Source organism: Scyliorhinus canicula, chromosome 5 (genome assembly GCF_902713615.1).
Source record: "Scyliorhinus canicula chromosome 5, sScyCan1.1, whole genome shotgun sequence".
NCBI lineage: Eukaryota > Metazoa > Chordata > Chondrichthyes > Carcharhiniformes > Scyliorhinidae > Scyliorhinus > Scyliorhinus canicula.
Window position 1 is genome coordinate 49,139,863 of NC_052150.1, and position 23,029 is coordinate 49,162,891.

Consider the following 23,029-nt stretch of genomic DNA (forward strand, 5'->3'; position numbering starts at 1 on the left):
TTCTGAACGGCAACATTTCCCAGTCGCTCACCATTTAAAAAATATCCTGGGGGAATTCTCTGACAATGGGGCTATGTCCCCACGCCCACGAGAAAACGGGCGCGAATCACTCCGGCCCCGTGCAATATAGCCCCCCCCTCCCCCCCCCCGATCGGCCGATCAGTGGCCTCTGATTGAGAGCCTGGCCGTCCTGGAGACCCCCCCCCCCCCCCCCCCCCCCCCCCCCCCCCCTCTTTCAATGGCCCCCGACCAGCGCCGAGTCGACCGCGCACGCATGACTGGTGGTGATTTTCCAGTCCCCGGAGAATCATGGGAATGCGTTGGAGCCAATCGAAGGTCTAATGCCTTATTCTCCACCCCCACTCCGAGTGCGATTGTGGCATGCAGGCTCGGAGAATCCTGACCCCTGTTTTCCCTACCTACTTGATACTTCTGCACATTATATTCCATCTTCCAACTTCTTGCTCAATCACTTAACCTGCCTATGTAATTTTTACAGCTTTTGTGCATTCTCCTTACTGCCTGTTTTCCCACCTAACTTTGTCAACAACTAATTGATACTCTGTTCCCTTATCTAACTCGGGGCCTTTCAAAGTGGAGGTCGCGAACCGCGGGTGAGTTGCGAGCGGGTATCAGAAAAGTCACGGAGTGTAGGGTCACAACAATGTTTACAGCAAGGACCACAATGAAAGCGGGCAGACAAAGAACACAATGGAGGCAAGAAATAAGAGAATAGACTAGGAGTGAGGCAGATGCGACAATTAATCATATAGGAGAGCTGAAGGCGGGGAATGTGGGCTACAGAGGGAAGCAGATGTACTTTTATGGTAATCCTCAACAGAAGTTGCGTTGCCCCAACAATCTCGATTTCAGAAATAGTACAGGGGAGCGCGGCAGTAGTGTATTTGAAGGTACGGCTGTTGCTGGTTGGAAAGGAGCAGGTGGGAGAGTTGCTACCTTTGCCAGTGATCACATTAAAATTGCTGTTTGGGTTAAAATCATCCGTTCCATTGGAACGGTCAATGCCCCATTGGGATAATCCATCCTGCTGGTACCAGACTTGTGGTTGGGTGGAATAAATCCAGGTGATGGGAAGGTGAATGAACTGCCCTGCCATTCTGCAGTTGGCAGATATTCTTCAGTGGATACCTGTGATATTCCAAAACAAAGACATAAAGAGATCCAACACGGGGTCATGCAAACATACACCAGCTCCATTCTTTGAAAAACCCTGTTCAGAACAGCAAGTTTAATGGTGCCAGCACTGATGCATTTTATTTAAATGGCTGTTTTGTATGATTTCAATGTGGTGTGGTTGGATGTTTTTCTGAACTACACACTTATTACACAAGATATTGGAACAACATCTGCATGCAACACTGTCACAATCATCTGACAGTGGCAAGGGACCAGAATCTGAATATCCTGCAGCTTGGGACCATTTATAGTGTTTCCATGGATTTGATCATTTTTTAAATTGGATGTTTTATTATGAGAAGTCTAATTTTGCAGTGTTTGCTGCTGCATGTCCTTTCCTGTTGGTTAGTCAGTGCCCAGCTGGTGCAAGAAACACATTGTCTGGTCAATTTATTGTGTCTAGAAAACATACATATGCTGCTAATACTTTTGACTGTGACATTGGGAGCTGGAGAGTCATGATTTTCAACATTTTACTGGTGGTTGGGGAGGGTGCACTCTTCACCGAGAGAAAAAGTGTTTACGCATCCAAATTATGAGTCCAATTTCTAATTTTAAAAATTGTACAAATGATTCTTGAGGAAAATACAGTCTGCATATGTGTTTGTACCCAGTGATTCAGGACCTAATGCATTAAAGGCAAGAAAGCGTAGGTCCCAAAGGTCGGCCAGTTGGCAAAAGTTGGAAAAAAAGTTTGAAAAACACTGATCTAACTCATTGATGTCGATGGTATCTAACTGAGATCTGTTAACTGTTTATTAATCGTGTTTAATTGTATGCCGACAGTGGCCATTGTTATGGGCCAGGGTTTAGAGAACCCCAAAGTGTATCATGGAGTTCACCTGACCCACAACTTTTAATAGATTGTGGTATGGGGAGCACACAGCTTACTTTACAGGTGTGGTACAGCAGAAATGGAAAAGTATTTTTTAAAGCAAAACAATGTTTATTCTATGAACTCAAGTTAACCTTTTTAAAACATACAGTGAACATCTTAGCAACCATTAATTCAAATAAAACCCCCAAAGAATACAACACTAAGTAACCCGTTAAGCTTTCCTTTTAACATCCATAAGACTTAAAACACCTTTTACCAGAAGCACATCAGGTTAAAGTCACTACTGTTATTAGTTTTAAATCACCAGGATCGATTTACAATCTTTAGATTACAGAGAGACTCTAATATACCTTCTGGCTGTGACTGCAGCTATCCAGCTCTGAAAATGAACGAAAACACACCCTGTGGCAAACAGCCTAAAACAAAAGTACAAAGCTGACAGGCAGCCGAGTTCCACCCACTCTCTGACATCACTGCAGTAATAAACACCCATTTCCTAAGGGTACTCTCACTGCAGATACTTATATACACACCCATTTATAAACACCCATTTCTTAAAGGTACTCTCACATGACACCATTAACTGGGGATTCACTTGTGTTCCTATAAATGCGATTGGACTGAAACTGTGCTAGTTGTGGTGAGAGGTGCGTGTTTGTAATTTCAATAAAAGCCTATAAAGATTGGCTTTAGTTCTGGCCTTTGCCAGCAGTCTTTTTGGAATAAAACATGGGTCATAGATGATGGTTGGAAACTAAGAAAAAGTTATGTATCGACCTAAAGTGGTAACGGTCATTGTAGAAAATCGAGTGTAAATTGAGGAATGATTACCCTCCCAATATTCTCAGAGTGTGAACCATATAACCAGTGAAGAATGAAATGGAGACATGGTGATGGTTTATGACTGCCAAAGAGAAAACACAATACTGTATGACCTTGCTATTGTAGCTTCCTCCAAGAAATAAAAGTAGAAGTAAAAAGTATTTTGTGAGATGGACCATGATGAAGGTTTGTGCCTTAAGAGGTCCTGGATGAAATCTCTAAGAAAGATGATTTGTTAAATGCCTCTATGGTGCTGTCTGAAATGGCTTGATTTCAGAAATCAGTTGGTCATTCCATGGAAGAATATATCTTTAACGGACTTTAACGGATTGTATGAAAGGTTGGTGAAGTCCTATTTGGGGGTCCTTGGATCAATGCTCACATTTAAATTACTGAAGTGTGCAAAGGATACAAATTCAAATTGATTTTACATTCTCATAGAAGCAGACTATGTTGAATAAGGTGCCTGCTATCTTAAAAAGGTTCCTGGGGAAACAGACATTTCACTGTGACACAAAGAATAGCAGACTCCGTGATTACTGAATTTTCAATTAATTAATGAACAGTAATCAGCCAATGAATATTTTAATGCAGCCATGATCATATTAATGATGCGAGTATGACATCAGTAGACAAATGCCCAAGAGGCTCCAAAAGAACAACCGACTGTCCTGAATACCATGTGCTTGCCCTGAGGTCTTTGTAAACAGTTCTTAAAAACAGGTTTGAAATTGAACTATACCGACTATCTCGAGTCCGACAAATGGAAACAGCCTCATCAAGGTAAGGTTAGTTACACACTCAGCACCAATATTGAAACAATTCAGAAACCGAGTACAGCTGTCAATATAACAGCAGGATTAAAAACTGATAGGATGAAGATGAAATCACTTTGAACAAACTTGGCTACTGCAGTAGAAGGCAGAATTGGAACAGCAGTATTGGGTGAATGAATCCCAGGAATGTCTGAGGAAGACTTCATAGGTGCTTTAGGTGTGATTCATGGTATCATTATGTGGTGAACTGCCCAAAGTGAGGAGATGGTCCTCAATGATACATGATGAAGAGAATTAAGGAAGATGATTAACAAATAATGCTGAATTTGTTTGTAAGGAGCTTTACTCCTGTGATGAATTAACTATGCAATATGCAACATAAGATAGGGGGCACGATTTAACTAAATGGGAACAAAGACACATAGTGAGTTCGTTTAGCCATGTGTTTCCTGGCACCCGCAGTGCTGAGAGACACAGCGCTATCGAATGGCATTCGGGTTAGATTGGGGGGTCTCAGTGGGGAACGCACGGCCGAGGCTGTACATAGTCCTGTCTTTTGCACTGAGGAGCTCCGCTCTTTGGAACTTCTCAGTGTAGTGGGAGATTGGGACACCATTTTTAAATGGTGTTCCAATCTCTGGAGCACCCAATGTGATCCCCCCCCCCCCCAAAAAAAAGCCGCAACTCACTATGAGGGGTCGCCCAGTGGTGGTGAAGGAATGGTGAAACATTTCCAAGTCCAGATGGTGAGTGACCTTGAAGGGGAACTTCCAGGTGGTGGTGTACCTAGGTATTTTCTGCCCTTGTCATTCTAGATGGTAGTGGTCATGGGTTTGGAAGGTGCTGCATTAACCTTGGTGAGTTCCTGCAGTGCATCTTGGAGATGGTACACACGGGTTCCACTGTTTTTCTGTGGTGGTGGGATTGAATGTTTGTGGAAGGGGTTGCAATCAAGTGGGCTGCTTTGACCTGGATGGTGTCAAGCTTCTTTAATTGTTGTTGGAGCTGCACTCATCCAAGCAAGTGGAGAGTGCATGTTGACAATGTGCATTCCTTGTGATAACATCCTATTTGTTTAAGTGCGTAGATATTGGCTTTAGCTCTGCCCTTCACCACTGGGCTTTCTGGAGTAGAAAAAAGCCCGGGAACCGAGCTTTGTGGTATCCCACTAGTTGCAACCTGAAATGACCTGTTTATTTCTACTCGTGTTTTCTTTCTGTTAACTAATCACCAAGTACCCTAATTTTGCGTCATAATCTCTTGTATGGCACCATATTGAATTCTTTTTAAAAATTCTAATGCACAACATCCACTGGTTCCTCATTGCCCATCTTAGTTCTCACTACAAAAAAACTAGTTTCAAATACAATTTCTCTTCCATAAATCTGTATTAACTCTGTCAAATCATATTATCACATACTTAATTATCAATCCTAGCATTTTCTCTATTGCTGCCTTCAAGCTAATTGGCCTGTAATTCCCAATTTTCTCCCTCTCTCCTTGAATAGCTGCACCGCAATTGCTGCCGTCTAATCCACAGGGACCATTTGGGAATTTAGGAAATTCTGGAAATTCCAAACCAGTCCATCTACAATCTCTGTAGTTATTTCTTTGAAAGCCTTTAGATGTAGGCTGTCGAGTGCAAGGAATTTGTTTTCCACCAGTCCCGTTTTCTGCAGTATTACTTGTTGGATAATTATTAATTCAAATTTCTTACTTGACTCTTGGTTCCTAGTATTTCTGGATTTTATTTTTGTGCCATTTGTGAAGATAGCTACCTACTATTAATTGTAAAAAAAAAAATGTACTCTTATATTAAGATCCTGGAGCAGACCCCAACATTTGCTAGGATACTGAACAAGAACCCCAACACTTTTTTAACTTGTAGAACTGTGAGGAAAGGCTACTTCACTCCAGGAGTGATTCCATGCACCAATACGGATATGGTATATTAAAACAAACCTTATTATTAACACAGTATTAAAGTACCTTAATATTGCAGAAACTTAGCTTGAATTTACCAGTTAAACAATGCTAAACAATAAAATAAAATACTTTAACTTCTAGCTGATACCTTCTCTATCTCCAATCAAGCAAAACCCATCCCAGGTGGGTACCCACTTCTAAATAAAGTTAGCAAACACAGGATTACTTTCCGACTTTGGCTTCTGGATAAAGGGTTCCTTTAAATGACTGGTTGAAGAGAGAGAGAGAGATGGTTTCAGTGAACAACCTGCAGATCCATATCTGTTCAATTAATTCTGTATCTGACATCCTTATGCCAAAAGCTGCCGTTCAGTTCTCGGCTTCCAGAAATGAACTACTTCTGTCTGCTACAGACCTGGCTCCTCCCATTATTCCATTCAAATCCCATGACCTACTTACTTAAGTTTAAACACAATGTCTCTAGTTATCTACTCCCCAGAAATCACAACACAATCACTTCGGGCCTCTCCTTGTAAATATAAGCATCGCTTGAAAGAATGATGATCTCACTTTTAAGATATCATATTTGCACCTTTTGCAGCCACAAACTCTGTCTTTTAAACCAGGATCTGAAAAATAAATACTGCTGCAGATATATATACACACCATAACCCAGGCTTTTCAAACATTACTGCAACAAATATATATAATACTATATATATCAATTTTATACATTCATCAGAGTTTTACAATTTTTATAGATAACGTGACAAATTTTCAAAACGCAGCTGCAAAGATAAGAACAGAGAAAGACAGGATAAATTCAGATTAATAGTCCTTAACTAGAGGCACTAGTTTTTATGGACCAGATCAATCAGAAAAATGGGGAGCGAGGGGAGGGTAAGGCCAAAATACATAGGATAAGATATCCAGGTGCAAGCGTTTATGCAAAGTGAGATCATGACTTGCAATATGGCTCATGGGAAACCTTGCATGAGCAGGTCAGACAAAGCAGAGCATAAATATTTGAGATAAAAGCAAATGACTGTGGATGCTGGAATCTGAAATGAAAGAGAAAATGCTGGAAAATCTCAGCAAGCCTCGCAGCATCTGTAGGGAGAGAAAAAAAGCTAATGTTTCGAGTCCGATGACACTTTGTCAAAGCTGACAGACAGAGTAAGTGGGAAATATCTATACTGTGGAGTGAGAATGAAAGATGAGTCATAGCCACAGAAACCCAGGGAAACCGGGTGCTAATGACCACCGAAACCAAGGGGAAAGAGTGCTAATGGCAGTCCCCAGAGAGGACAAAAGACGTGAAAGGTCAAACAGCAGGTCAAATTAACATCAGAGGATGAACTGTAGGTGTGGGGGGGAGGGGAGGGGTGAAGCAAAGAGGACAAGGTATCCACCTTTCCTTCATCGTTCTCCTCTTTGCTTCCTCATTCCCCTCCCCCTACGTCCATAGTTCATCCTCTGATAGTTTCCCTGCTGTTTGACCTTTCACGTCTTTTGTCCACTCTGCAGACTGCCATTAGCACTCTTTCCCCTTGGTTTCTGTGGCCATTAGCACCCCATTTCCCTGGGTTTCTATGGCTATGACTCATCTTTCATTTTCACTCCACAGTATAAATATTTCCCAGTTTCTCTGTCTGTCAGCTTTGACAAAGAGTCATTGGACTCAAAACATTAGCTCTTTTCTCTCCCTACAGATGCTGCCAGACCTGCTGAGATTTTTCAGCATTTTCTAAATATTTGAGATCGGGTCCCACACCAGAGCACAGATATCAGGAATTCCATTGGCATACAATCTATGACTATTTTATGCTTGTTCGAATCAATGTGTATTTGTCACTAATCCAGGAGCAGGAGCTGCTAAAGTTAGGTTGTTATACAACCTTTTTTGATTAACATCAACAATTCTCCTACCTAGAAGACTCAGAATTAGGAACAACGGATCAAGTTATAACACTCATCCCAAATATCCTCTCAAGCTCCTTAACCAGACCAATAGAATCGAATATTGATACAGACCCATACGCAGTGTATGTAATCATCTTTGGCTACTAGTCACTTTAGGCACATCGGGGTTAGAGTGGGATCAAACCTGTGTCTGAAACATTGTGTGATATGCAACCGGTGCTGTATCTTCAACTGAGTCTCCTTCATTCTGTTGCATATTGAAATGTTATTGGCATAATCTCATATATTACTCCATGACTTCTCATTAATATTAATTGGCAAGTCTGTTTTCCCAGACAAGATCCCCAAAGTACTAACGCAGGATCTAGACTACTATTCATTTTAATACTATTGCCATTTTGAAAAGCCACTGCAATAATCGTAGGAGATTTTATTCTACATGTAGATTGGCCAAATTAAATTGGCAAAGGTAGTCTCGAGCATGAGTTCATAGATTCTTTTTTGAGACAGTTCCATAGAACAATGCGTTCTAGAATGAACAAAGGGAACAAATTCTTTTAGACCTGGTAATGTGTAATGAGACAGGATTAATTAATTACATCGTAGTAAAGAATCTTTTGAGGAAGGGTGGCCATAACATGCTAGAATTTCACATTCAATTTGCAGGTCATCAATTTGAGTTTGAAAGGAATGTCTTAAAGTTGAAAGCAATTACAGGGTACAAGGATATAAAGACAGAGTCGGCTGAAGTGAAATGGAGGCGCTGGATTCTCTGCCCCGCCACTTTTCAGCCTCGACCTGCCGGTGGGATTCTCGCCCGGGATATATGCTTAAAAGGTAAGATAGTAAAGACGCAGTGGCAAGCATTTAAGGAGGTATTTCATAGCTCTCAATAAAGATATTTTCCATTGAGAAATAGTGACAGTGAGAAGGATGCATTATTCTTGGCCAACCAGTGAGAGTTTGGATAAATGGGTTATTTTTCAGCTTGGGAAAACTATCGCTAGTCGAGTGTCACAGTGAGCAGTGATGGGGCCTCAATATTTATGAAGATATTAAGTACTTTGACTTGGGTAAAGGGACAGCCTGTATTGCAGCTAGATGTGCAAATGATACAAAGAGGTGTGAAGAGGACACAGAGTCTGCACAGGGATGGAGATAGATGAAGTTTGTAAGAAAATATGTGGCATGGAATATAATGTGGGAAAACGTGAGATTATACGCTTTGGCATGAAAAATAGAAAATAAGAACATTTAAATCGAGAGACTCAGCAGAATAATGTATTACAGGGGATCAAGGTGTCCTTGTACATGAATAAAAAAAATTAAATGCAGGTACAGCATGTGATTAGGAATGCAAATGGAAAGTTGTCCTATTTATTGCAGGGGGAATGGAGTATCAAAGTGGGAACGTTTCGCTACAATTGTAGCATGCATTGGTGGGGCAACCCCTAGAGTACTGTGTACAGTATTGGCCACCTTACTTGACGAGGGATACTTGCATTGGAGGCTGTTTTGAGAAGGTGATTACTGGAATTAAGTGCTTGTCTTATGAAAGGTTTTTTTCTGGTATCATTCAATTGTTTACATAAGTCAAACAGCATGTTATACAAAGTGAAAATGGATTTTTGAGTATCAGATTTCAGATTGAAACCATGGCTCATAATCTCCGGGTGTGGCTTTGCCAAGTACCATTTACATAACATAAAATGAACATCAGTCCGAGATGTGCTGGCTTTCCGCTTCTCTGTGGGAAAATGATCCAAATTTTCTTTTCCCTTCTTTCTGTCACTCTGGTCACAATGCTTCACACAGTTTCTACACTGTTTATTCTTTCACCTTTTGCACCATTTACCATAGACATAAATCCAAAGCAGTGTCAATTCAATTACTCATTCATTATAACTGTGTGTCTGCTGGCGCGTCAATTCAATTACTCATTCATTATAACCGTGTGTCTGCTGGCCCAGCCCTGAAAGCGAAAACAATCACCTGCAATTTTCCACACTATGTTGTGGACTTACTTGTGCTATAAGTATGAAATTTTGATTGATGTAATTCTATTTATTTCCTTCAAATTTAACTGTTCCACAGGTGACCAACACCAAGCACAGTGGTCTGTCCTTGAGTAACTTGCCCATGAACTAGCTGACAATCCAGCATGTTTATTTGGAAATAACTTGAGGGCAACATTTCAAAAAATTCAGCCTGTGTTTCATGGCCGATATTACATTATCGTTCCACACTTAGGTCGCTGCGTCCAGGTGCAATTTGATCAATACTCTTCTCCTTTTGTCCACTGTCTCATAATAAATGTTGACAAATTAATTTGGATTTGTTTTATTGTCACGTGTACCAAGGTACAGTGAAAAGTATTGTTCTGCATACAGTCCAGTCAGATCATTCCATACATGAATAAACAGAGGGCATACATAAATACACAATGTAAATACATATACACAGGCAACGGGTGAAGCATACAGGAGTGGGTACTACTCAGAGAAGATGTGTGAAGAGATCATTTCAGTCCATAAAGAGAGTCCTTCAGGAATCTGGTAACAGCGGCAAGAAGCTGTTTTTGAACCTGTTAGTGCGTGTTCTCAGACTTTTGTATCGCCTGCCCGGTGGAAGACGTGGAAGAGTAAATAACCCAGGTGAGAAGGGTCTTTGATTATGCTGTCCGCTTTCCCAAGGCAGCGGGCGGTGCAGGCAGTCAATGGATGGGAGGTGGGTTTGCGTGATGGACTGGGCTGTGTTCATGACTCTATATAGTTTCTTACGATCTTTGGCTGAGCAGTTGCCATACCAGGTTGTGATGCAGCCAGAAGGATGCTTTCTATGGTGCACCTGTAAAAATTGGTAAGAATCAATGTGGACATGGCAAATTTCCTTGGTTTCCGGAGGAAGTATATCTGCTGTCCTGCGTGCCTGGTCCTGCATACCTGGTGGTGCATGCCTGGTCCGCATATGCCTGAAGTCCAGAGAGCTGGCTATGAAGCGGCGGTAACTAAAAGGCCAAGTCCAGGCCCAGAACCCGTCGCCGCTGCTCCCACTTCACCTCCAACCATAGCTTTGCTTCTTAACTCCCTCTAATTGATCTACAATTACTTTCACTTATTTCTTCCTTTTCACATAACTTACTGAGAATCTAGTTTTATCTCTTCAACTTGTGATTCTGACTCTCTAGTTTCTCTAGTAGGGTGTGTAGAAGTCGTAGGAGGGAGGTCCCAGTTTCCATAACCAACCGTTGGGTTATTTTGGCAAAAGGAATCGGGCCACGATGTGAACTGTCCACTAGTAGTATTTAGCATTGTAGGTGACTGAGCCCTCCCTATTGTTAGGGAGCTGGTGGCTTTTTAGGTGTATATGTAACCCGTTCTCGACTCAATGGAACTTGGGTTGTGCATGTTGTGGAATATTTAAGCGTTTGCTTGATTCACCAGGTGAAGTAGGTCGCGAAGATGGGCAAAAATGTTTATCTATACCATGTTAATTTTGTGAGTGCTTACCGGCGTGGAGTGAAAGAATTCTTTTGGCATAAGGTGGTAAATTTTGATATGTTTGCTAAGGTATCTGAAACCAGCTGTTGATCGTACAAAAGGGTGGAATTCCACACACCTGGAGCAACTGGGTAAGGGAAATATCCCCTTTTAAAATTGTAAATAAGTTAATAACATAACGTTTTCCAATTTCTTTCACTTGATTACATTTCGGAAAAGGATAGTTGGATTGGTTACATAGCACAATCTCATTAACATGGTGACATGGGTCGAGGGTCATGTTTCACGAGAGAGATCACTGAGCTGCAGTTCTTAAGTGAGAAAGATGGTGAATTATAAGACGTCAGAATATTGACATTTTTAACAAAGGCATTTGGGGGACATACGCTCAAGAGTTTGAGAGGATTGAGACTGCAGATGACGGATTAGATTGATGTGGGAGACATGCCAGAGGTGGAATTTTATCAGACCAGATTTACTGCTCAATATCTTTTTTACTGCTCTAAGATCATGCCATCCCTTGTGAATCCAAAAAAAATCTTAAGTTTCTCTAGTGCTTCTTCATATTAAGGCTTCTGATGCTAACAACCAGTGTTACAGACTGTCCCGACAGTGACTGAAGAATTCCAGCGCCTCTCGAGATGTGGCTTGCCCAGCACGTCATAAGTTTATACATCACTTTCTTCGATTTATAGTCAACTACCCTTTCAGCTATAAGGTAAAATAACTTCCTAATTCAAGAGGAAGATTGGAGTAAGAAGCCAAGAAGTAAAGTTTTGGAGACGCACGTACTCCATTGCTACGGTTGAACTGGTTTTCTGGGAAATTCTGGATTGTTATTGGACATAGGAAATGATGAAATGCCCCCTCTCGGCCTCCTCTGGAGATTCCCAGCATCACAGATGTCAGTCTCCTGCCAATTCGATTCTCTCCGCGTGATATCAGGAAACGGCTGAAGGCACTGGGTACAGCAAAGGTTGTGAGCCCTGGCAATATTCCATAATAGTCCTGTGCTCCGAACCTTGTTGCACCCCGAGCCAAGCTGTTTCAGTGTAGTTCCGACACTGGCATCTACCTGGCAATGTGCAAACTTGCACAGGTGCTGCTGAGTAAGGTGAGGGCCCATGGTGTTCGAGGTGAGCTACTGGCATGGGTTGAGGATTGGCTGTCTGACAGAAGGCAGAGAGTTGGGATAAAAGGTTCTTTTTTGGAATGGCAGCCGGTGACCAGCGGTGTCCCACAGGGTTCAGTGTTGGGGCCGCAGCTGTTCACCATATATATTAATGATCTGGATGAAGGGACTGGGGGCATTCTAGCGAAGTTTGCCGATGATACGAAGTTAGGTGGTCAGGCAGGTAGTGCTGAGGAAGTGGGGAGGCTGCAGAAGGATCTAGACAGTTTGGGAGAGTGGTGCAGGAAATGGCTGATGCAATTCAACGTGAGAAAATGTGAGGTCTTGCACTTTGGAAAAAAGAATCCAAGCATAGACTACTTTCTAAACGGTGAGAAAATTCATAATGCCAAAGTACAAAGGGATCTGGGAGTGCTAGTCGAGGATTCCCTAAAGGTAAACATGCAGGTTGAATCTGTGATTAAGAAAGCGAATGCAATGTTGTCATTTATCTCAAGAGGGTTGGAATATAAAAGCAGCGATGTGCTACTGAGCCTTTATAAGGCTCTGGTTAGGCCCCATTTGGAGTACTGTGTCCAGTTTTGGGCCCCACATCTCAGGAAGGACATACTGGCACTGGAGCATGTCCAGCGGAGATTCACACGGATGATCCCTGGAATGGCGGGTCTAACATATGATGAACGGCTGAGGATCCTGGGCCGATGGGCCGAATGGCCTTACTTCCACTCCTATGTCTTATGGTCTTAGGTATATCCTGTACATAAGAAGCAGGATAAATCCAACCCAGCCAATTACTGCCCCATCAGACTATTCTCGATTATTTCATAGAATTTACAGTGCAGAATGAGGTCATTCGGCGCATCGAGTCTGCACCGGCTCTTGGAAAGCGCACCCTACCCAAGGTCAACACCTCCACCCTATCCCCATAACCCAGTAACCCCACCCAACACAAAGGCCATTCATTATCATGAAAGTGAAGGAAGGGGGTCATGAATAGTGCTATCAATGGCGCTTAAGCAATAACCGGCTCACTGATGTTCAATTTGGGTTCCGTCAGGGTCACTCAGCTCCTGACCACATTACAGCCTTGGTTCAAACATGGATAAAAGAGCTGAACGCCGGGGTTAAGGTGAGAGTGACTGCCCTTGTCATTGAGGCAGCATTTGACTGAGTAAGACATCAAGGCTGGAGTCAGTGGGAATCAGGGGGAAAAATCTCTGCTGGTTGGAGTCATACCTGGTACAAAGGAAGATGGTTGTGCTGGTTGGAGGTCTTTACCCCTCAGCTCCAGGACATCGCTGCAGGAGTTCCTCAGGGTAGGATCCTCGGCCTAAACATTTTCAGCTGTTTCATCAATGGCCTTGCTTCCTTTGGGAGCCAGTTTAGCTCAATTGGCTAGACAGCTGGCTTGCGATACAGAACAAGGCCAAGAGCGTGGATTTAATTTCTGTACCGGCTGAGGTTTTTCTTAACCGTGCCTCTCGCCTGAGGTGTGGTTATCCTCAGGTTAAATCACCACCAGTCAGCTCTCCCCTCTCAAAGGGGAAAGCAGCCTATGGTCATCTGGGACTATGGTAACTTTACATTCCATCCATCATAAGATCAGAAGTGGGGATGTTCGTTGATAACTACACAATGTTCAGCACCATTTGTGACTTCTCAGATACTGAAGCATTCCATGTCCAAATGCAGCTGATCCTGGACAATATCCACGCTTGGGCTGACAAATGGCAAGTAACATTCTCACTGATTTCCCCACTGTCAACATCCTAGGGGTTACCATTGACCAGAAACTGAACTGTGCTAGCCAAATAAACACTGGTGCTGCCACAGCAGGTCAAAGGCTAAGATTCCTGTGGCGAGTAACTCACCCGACTCCCCAAAGTTGTTCACCATCTACAAGGCACAAGTCCGGAGTGTAATGGAATACTGTGGCCAGCATGGTAGCACAAGTGGATAGCATTGTGGCTTCACAGCACCAGGTCCTAGGTTCGATTCCCCGCTGGGTCACTGTCTGTGCGGAGTCTGCACGTTCTCCCCGTGTCTGCGTGGGTTTCCTCCGGGTACTCCGGTTTCCTCCCACAGTCCAAAGACGTGCAGATTAGGCGGATTGGCCATGCTAAATTGCTCTTTGTGTCCAAAAAGGATAGGAGGTGTTATTGGGTTACAGGGATAGAGTGAAAGTGAGGGCTTAAGTGGGTCGATGCAGACTCGATGGGCCGAATGGTCTCCTTCTACACTGTATGTTCTATATTCTACTCTCCCGTTGCCTGGATGAGTGCAGCTCCAACAATATTCAGGAAGCTCAACACCATACAGGACACTTGATTCCACACCTTTCACAAAAATACAACAGACAAACACTGGCAGCCATGTGTATCATCTACAAGATGCGCCGCAGGATCTGACCAAGGTTCTTTGCGCAGCACATTCCAAACCTACGACCATTACCATCTAGAAGGGCAAGAGCAGCAGATACCTGGGAAACCCACCACCACCCTTCGCCATCCTGACTTGGAAATATATCGTTGTTCCTTAACTGTCGCTGGGACAAAATTCTGGAATTCCTTCCCGAGCAACACTGTGGTTGTACCTACACCACATGGACTGCACCTTCCAGAGCTCACCACCACCTTGAAGGGAAACTCGGGATGGGCAATAAATGCTGGCCTAGACAGCGACGGCCACGTCCCATAAATGAATAAAGGAAAAATTAATTTGACATGTAAAAGACCAGGGTAGGGGCAGCACGGTGGCGCAGTGGTTAGTACTGCTGCCTCACGATGCTGAGGTCCCATGTTCAATCCTGGTCCTGGGTCACTGTCCTTGTGGAGTTTGCACATTCTCCCAGTGTTTGCGTGGGTCTCACCCCCAGAACACAAAAAGATGTGCAGGCTAGGTGGACTGGCCCCGCTTAATTGCCCCCTAATTGGAAAAAAATAATTGAGTACTCTAAACTTTAAAAAAAAAGTAAAAGACCAGGGTACGTTTGAACTTAATTTCTTCTCTTGGGCGATATCAGCTCAATATTTTTAAACACTGGAATATCAAATGTCCTGACAAACATTCTCTGCCAGCAGCATTAAAAATTGATCATGAGGCCATGAGGTAATTTATTGTTTGTAGAGGTTGCTGTGTGCAAATAGTTGTTACATTCACCTACAAATAATAGCTGAACATGGAGGCGATTTTGCACCCAGGTTAGCTACGATCTCGGATTAAAATCTCTGAATTTCCAGCCCTGGCTGTGGTGGGACCCATTGTGGTGGATGCACCCAGACAGCCAAAATTCTCAACTCCTGACAGGGGCCGGTATAATCTCCGGTGAAAATCCTGCCTGAAGGTTATTTCCTTCTCAAAATGGGGAATTGTAAAACCACTGTAAAACTAGTAACTGTAGTATGTTATCTACGTTACGTAATCAGGAAATGAGAGAGACAGCTTGTATTCTAGAAATAAACGTTACATTCAAATTAGCTGAGAGGTCGTAAGTATATTTAATTCTCAAAGTGGGGAACTGTAAGAAATTGGGATCTTTAATAAGTGAATATTTTCTGGATTTGTAGGATCTTCTAACCAGCATTGATTCTCCCTCTTAAAAATGATTTCTAAACTGTGATCGCCAAATAGTCTTAGTTCAGGCAGCCTTATTGACATTCGTAAGCTCTTGGAAGGCATCTTGTACATCCTCCTATCTATGCAATTGTTTGTTAAGGACGAGGATGTGGCACTCAATATGATGTAATCTGGCTTGAGGTCAGCTTTTCTGTTGACAACAGGGAGGGCGGTAACCACCTTGACAGCTTGCATGCCTGTCCTGTATCTATTGATCAGAAAGATTTGAAAAGAAGACAGACACTGGGTAAACTACCAGCGGCCAGGAAATAAGATATATTAACAAGTGCTCAAGTATGCTGCTGTGGTTGTATACTGTCATGGGGCATATGCAGCTGAGGTGCTGGTGAGCTGGTCGTAGTATTGGGCAACTGTTTTTGTTCAAATAGAAGGTGTACTAGAGGAGGAAGATGGAGGGAAGAGTTGCCTAACACTTTGATTAGAGAGAAGAATGCTGTTATCATAATATATCACTGGTTGAGTACCTTTTCCTCTCTAATAGTCAATATAATATATCTACAATGTTTTTAATATTCCATCTTGAAATTAAAATATCTGTGGCCCCCGAACACTTTTAAATCCTATAAGCGGATGAGGATCAATTTCCACAAATTATTTATTGAGGAGACAGAATCAATTTCCTTCGGTCCCCAGTCCGAACTCAGTTCCTGGGCTCCAACCCTCTTCCTTGTGCCTGTCTAAGACTGAACCAGGTGTTCACAACCTTGGTGCTGTATTTAACCCCGAGATGAGGGACATAGCCTCTAAATAAGGGGAAGTAGATTTAGGACTGAGTTTAGGAGGAACCTTTTCACCCAAAGGGTTGTGAATCTATGGAATTCCTTGCCCAGTGGAGCAGTTGAGGCTCCTTCATTAAATGTTTTTAAGGTAAAGATAGATAGTTTTTTGAAGAATAAAGGGATTAAGGGTTATGGTGTTCGGGCTGGAAAGTGGAGCTGAGTCCACAAAAGATCAGCCATGATCTCATTGAATGGCAGAGCAGGCTCGAGGGGCCAGATGGCCTACTCCTGCTCCTAGTTCTTATGTTCTTATGAACTTGCATTATCAGTTCAGTTTCTGCTAAAATCCTCAAGGCTCAACCATTGCAACAGCTAGGCTCCAACATTCTACCCTCCTTAAACGTGAGGTCAAAGGAACCCCCACTGTCCATATCTTTACACAAACAAAATCTCCATGCACACCCTCCCCCTTTTCTCCCACTCATCGGGTGGAGTTCTCTCCTGACACCTGCTGTGGGGTTGTTGATGGGAAGAGCGGAGAATCTGGCGGGAGCCAAAAATTCAGAAACCATGGCAGCATAAATTCACATGGCAATCCTCCCAATGACAGGTTATTGGTGGGTGTGACTTTGCTCGCTCACGGTGAGAATTTCATTTGCATTCATTTGGAGCTGAACGCTCATTAAAACAGCTGCCCACGAGCATCCTGTCAGGCCTTCCAATTGTGCATCACGGCAGACTGCAATTATACCGGGTTAAAAGCCAATTGATAAAGAGTGCCGTGCATAAGGCAAACTTCCGTTCGTAAGAGACTTTGGGGTGAATGCAACACTGCCAAAGTGCTGCCTGGTTCTGGTGCACTGTTCACAACCCTGCTGAGGAAGTCCAGTTCCTACCCTCCTCCTCTATGCTGAGCTGGTCTTCGTGGACAGCACCATGTTGCTGGATCCATGGACCCTCCTGTGTCACCGAGTCAGATCAGTACTGTTCCTGGGGTTGGCGAGTACACAGTATTCCCAGTACTGGGGAATATTGGCCTATCTGGACAGGACTGTGCCAAAGGACTCCTGCAGCCACCGTGACAAAGACCTGAAGTTCGACCGGTGCTGGAGTGCGAAGTGAGAGGCGGGAGGTGCTGGAGGGGGGGGAACTGGGGGAAGGGCTGTTTGGGTGACGGGAGAATGGCCTGATGATGTCAAAGGTGCAATGTAGAAGGTGGGTTGTGCAAGGAGGGTGGTGGATAGGGTGAAGGATCACAATGGCAGGCAGAGGGGCAAGGAGATGGATGAAGAAGATGAACAAAGAGGGCAGAGAGAAGACCGAGGGGAGGGAAGCTGGACCCTGACGAGGCTGCAAAAAAACTCCTAAACAAGGGGGTCAAAAGAATACCACGTGTTTAGTGGAAGAGGATAGATACACACAGACTTCAGAGAGATCCAATGAGGTCTCGGAGTACAGATTCATAGCTCCTTGAAAGTGGAGTCACAGGTGGGCAGTATGGTGAAGGAGGCATTCGGCATGCTTGGTTTCATTAGTCAGAATATTGAATTTAGGAGTTGGGACGTCTTACTGAAGTTGTAAAAGACATTAGTAAGGCCACACTCTGGAATACTGTGTACAGAAAAGATTTACTAGGACGCTACCGAGACTCGATGATTTGAGTTATAAGGAGAGGCTGGATAGACTGGGACTTTCTTCCCTGGAGAATAGGAGGCTTAGGGGTGAACGTATAGAAGTCTATAAAATAATGAGGGGCATTGATGAGGTAGATAGCCAACATCCTTTCCCAAAGCTAGAGGAGTCTAAAACTAGAGGGCATAGGTTTAAGGTGAGAGGGGCAGAGAGGGTCCAGGGGGGCAATATTTTCACACAGAGGGTGGGGAGTGTCTGGAATAAGCAGCCAGAGGCAGCAGTAGAGACGGGTACAATTTTGTCTTTTAAAAAGCATTTAGACAGTTATGGGAAGGATGGTTATAGAGGGAAATGGGCCAAATGCAGGCAATTAGGACTATCTTAGTGATTAAAAACTGGATGGTAGCCATGATGTAGAGATGCCGGCGTTGGACTGTGGTGAGCACAGGAAGAAGCCTTACAACACCAGGTTAAAGTCCAACAGGTTTGTTTCAAACACGAGCTTACGGAGCGCAGCTCCTTCCTCAGGTGACTAGCCTGAGGAAGGAGCTGCGCTCCGAAAACTCGTGTTTGAAACAAACCTGTTGGACTTTAACCTGGTGTTGTAAGACTTCTTACTGTACAAACTGGATGGCATGGACAAGTTGGGCCGAAGGGCCTATTTTCATGCAGTAAACCTCTATGACTGAGGTGGTTAGAGGTCCAGGTTGGGGGGGGGGGGGGGGGGGGGGGGGGGTGATGAATTTGGTTGGGGTGCTGGCATGTGGGCGGTGGTTGAATCAGGAACAGATTTCTTCTGGAGTCTGCTAGCCTTTTCCCTCTGGGATGCTGACATCCTGGTGAAATGAAGCGGGCTGGAGAGTGACATCAGTGTGTTGAATGGGTGTTTCAATATTGCGTTGGGGCAATTGAACCCTCCAGCTGATGGAGGGTGATGAATCAGCTGCCAGCCCACTGGGAGAGTTGGAAGAGAACCCCCCTGTACGTAATTAATCAGGTTACAAGCGCAGAATCTAGTGTGTGATCTCGCCATTCAGGCCAGCGGGAAAAGCACCATTCCTGCTTCCCTCCACCGCACTTCATTTCACAATTGCAGATTTCCATCCATGGGCTGGGATTTCCCACCCCAGTTTGCTGCAGGGGGGAAATGGAGTTGGGTTGCAAAATATCACGTGAGCCCAAAAAAAAGCGGGAAACTGGCAAACCCACTTCCGAAGAGGAGTTCAGAGGTGAGCGTGCCGATTGGCACTGACTATCAAGGACTCCATGGGGAGAGAGGTCCCCGGCAGCGCGGTGGGTGTCGCCGTTCCGGAGGAGAAGGGAAAATGGGTACCGCAGGTGGCCATGGAGGTCAGGTGGCATGTCGGTGAAGGATGGGGAAGATATCTGAACAGGGGGAACAGCACAAATCATGAGCAGGAGTTGGGGCAAGGATTGGATGCCGGGCAGTGGCCAATGAAAGCAGAATAGTTTGCCCCTCAAGAGTGGAAGGAATCAACGCGGAGAGGGGAGGGAATCCACTTCTGAAGCTCACCCGCTCCCAAGGTTGCAAATAATGGGCTTGGTTGGGCAAAGGGACAGAGGAAGGAGTTGACTCCACAATGTTCATTCACTCTTTTGCCCTAAGCAATGATTACAGCGAAAGAAAGATGGAGCCAGTAGAGCTGACTGCGATCTTTCTGTGAGGCAACAAAGACAATAGATGTGTCGCCGTGTGGCTCTTCGGAGACACCAGCCGAACCCGGAGGAGGAAGGAATGGCAGGGCCTGCTCCATAGCCAGTGTGGGGAACACCAAGAGTGGCCACTCAGATGCACCATTTCCGGCCAGGGTTTCACAGATCGTGCCTCACTTTCTTTGAGCTGAGTGACAACCAGTGTTGGAGGAGCCATGTTGGAGGAGGCTCCGCATATCAAGGGTCACAGTTGCTCATCTGTGCCACCAGGACGTGGACTTGGCGGTCACTCTGAAAGTGACAGCCACCCTGAGCTTTAATGTTTCAGGGCTCCACTTTGTGGCATCTCACAGGCCTCCGCACACAAGTGCATCAGGGAGGTCACGGAAGCACTGTTCGAGAGGACTCACAACTTCATAAATTTTGACTGGGACCAGGCTGGCCAGGACTCGAGAGCCTTGGGATTCTCCTAAATAGCTGGATTCCCACAGGGCAGGAATCCGTTGACTGCACACATGTGACTTTCTGATCACCAGTACAACAAGGAATCCCTTTTATTAACTGCAAGGGCTTCCACTCCCTGAACGAGGGGGAGCGGAGCTAGTATGCAACCACAGAAAGCACGTCCTATAGATGTTCACATGGCTCCCGAGGACAGTCCTCAACAGCTTCATCCATGGCCACTCACAGATACCCAGAGTATTTCAGGGAACACAGCAGCTACTGGGGTGGTTCCTCTGGGACAAGCGGCACTCCCTGAAGACATGGCTGATGACGCCTGTGCAGAGGCCACAGAATGCAGCAGAGACCTGTTATAATGAAGCTTATGCTGCCATTTGCGCTTTGGTCGAGCACACTATTTGCATGTTGAAGGTGTGGTCCCGGTGCCTGAACCAGTCTGGTGGAGCCCTGCAGTACACCTCCCAGAGAGTTTGTGCATTGTTGTTGTGTGCTGTGCCCTCTACAACATAGAACGTAACCCAATAACCCCTCCTAACCTTTTTGGACACTAAGGGCAATTTAGCATGGCCAATCCACCTAACCTCCACGTCTTTGGACTGTGGGAGGAAACCGGAGCACCCGGAGAAAACCCACGCAGACACTGGGAGAACATGCAGACTCCCCACAGACAGTGACCCAGCAGGGAATTGAACCTGGGACCCTGGCGCTGTGAAGCCAGAATGCTAACCACTATGCTATCGTGCTGCCCTTTAAATGATCCTTCCACAGGATCATTTAACATGGCACTTACACGAGGCGTGCAGCAGGCTGAAGAGGAGATGGGTGAGCAGCAGATCTCCTCTGATGAGGATGTCGAGATGGCTGACAATGAGGAAGCCCTGGAGGAGGTAGAGGGAGGCCATCATGCGGTGGCAAGGTCAAGCAGGGGAAGGAGAGCTTCCTTCCTCGACGGTCGTCAAGGCCGCACATCAAGCGTCACTCCGGCGCGGGCCTAGCCCTTAAAGATGCGGAGAGTTCCGCACCTTTGGGGAGGCCCGATGCCAGAGTGGTTGGCGCCACTCCGCTACGCCGGGACCCCCTGCCCCGCCGGGTAGGGGAGAATTGCGCCCGTGGTTCTCACAAGGGTCTAGGCATTGGGATCGATGTGATGAGGTCAGAGTTTCCCTCTGATTGGTTTGAGTGTTGGGCTTGACCATTGTGGGGAAGCTTTCGCTCATGGGAGACACTGGCATTACTGCCCTGGGCCAATGTGAGTGAGCACCAACCATTGAGCTGATTGCATTGCAGAGAGGCCTTGCAGGAGGCTGTGTGTGAATATTCAGCCTTTCATTGGTAGATGAATGCAGTTCTCAGTGGCACTCTATGGAGAGATCTAATGAGAGCGTGGGGATATAAAGAGAGTGCAAAAAATGAGGTTTAAATCATTGCCAATGGTGGTTTAATCCTTGCATAGGAGCTCTTAATTGTGGAAAGTAAGCACTATGTCCACTCTGTGTGACTACATTTTCTTCACCTTTCTAAACCTAACTCTACGTCTTTGTATCTGCCCAGGATTCACAGCAGAAGTGGAGATACTCAGCTAGCTGTCTGCCACACCCTGTTGTCCGCGGTTACTTTAGGTGTTTTCAGGGGTGCCAGGGTGGTGCAGTGTGGTAGTGTCACCCTGCTTGGTGTGCGAAGCTGGAGCTGGTACACCACAGAAGAGGGTGGCATGGTAGCACAGTGGTTAGCACTTTCTTCTCAGCGCCACGGTCCCAGGTTTGATTCCCGGCTGGGTCACTGTGCCGAGTCTGTACATTCTCCCTTTGTCTGCGTGGGTTTCCTCCGGGTGCTCCGGTTTCCTCCCACGTGTCCCGTAAGATGTGCTGTTAGGTGAATTTGGACATTCTGAATTCTCCATCAGTGTACCTGAACAGGCGCTGGAATGTGGCAACTAGGGCCTTTTCATAGTAATTTAATTGCAGTGTTAATGTAAGCCTATTTGTGACAATAAAGATAAAGGGCGGGATTATCCGCAAATGCGGAGAATCGTAAAGGCTGCCGTGGGACAGGCCGTGACCCACGGCAGCCTTCACGCCCACTTCCGGGGCCGATTCTCCCCCCCCCCCCCCCCCCCCCCCCCCCCCCACTTGATGTGTGGCCCTCGTCAAGGCCACACATCAAGCGTTACGCCGGCTGACTCGGCCAATGACGTCAGCCGCGCATGTGCAGGTTGGACAACGCCAACCCACGCATGCGCAGTTGGCTTCTTTTCCCTCAGCCTCCCCGCAAGATGTGGTGGCTTGATCTTGCGGGGCGGCGGAGGGAAAAGAGTGCGTCCGTTATGGACGCACGGCCCGCGATCGGTGCCCACCGATCGCGGGCCTATGCCCCCCTTGGCACGGCCGTGGTACTGCTGTGCCAATCGGGCCCCCAGATGCCCCAAACGGGCATCTGGCACCTGTTTCACGACGGCAGCGAGCAGGTGTGTTTGCTGCCGTGTTGAAACGGGCGTGAAGGCCCGGCAGCTCGGCCCATTGGCCTCGGAGAATCGCCGCTCGCCGTACAAAACGGCGAGCGGCGATTTGTGGCGTGGTTTGGACGGGGGAGGGGGAGAGGGGGAAGAATAGCGGGAGGGCGTGAAAAATGCCAGGAGGCCCTCCCGCTATTCTCCCACCCGGCGTGGAGGGGGGGGGGGGGGGCGGAGCGGAGAATCGCACCCAAAGATTATGAGATGGACCGGACACTCCCAGAGTCTCCTGGGTGGAAGGTCCTGTTGTTTGGACCAGCCTCTCCTCCTCATCATGGTTGCT

General features: G+C 45.6%; 1 protein-coding gene and 1 pseudogene across 4 annotated transcripts in view; one reads left to right on the forward strand and one right to left on the reverse strand.

Moving 5' to 3' along the window:
• The window catches only part of si:dkeyp-120h9.1 (uncharacterized protein LOC566469 homolog), a 121,143-nt gene that overhangs the window by 23,042 nt on the left and 75,072 nt on the right, over nt 1–23,029 (forward strand). The gene's annotated exons all lie outside the window — the stretch shown is intronic.
• LOC119965661 lies at nt 9,416–21,139 on the reverse strand (annotated as a pseudogene).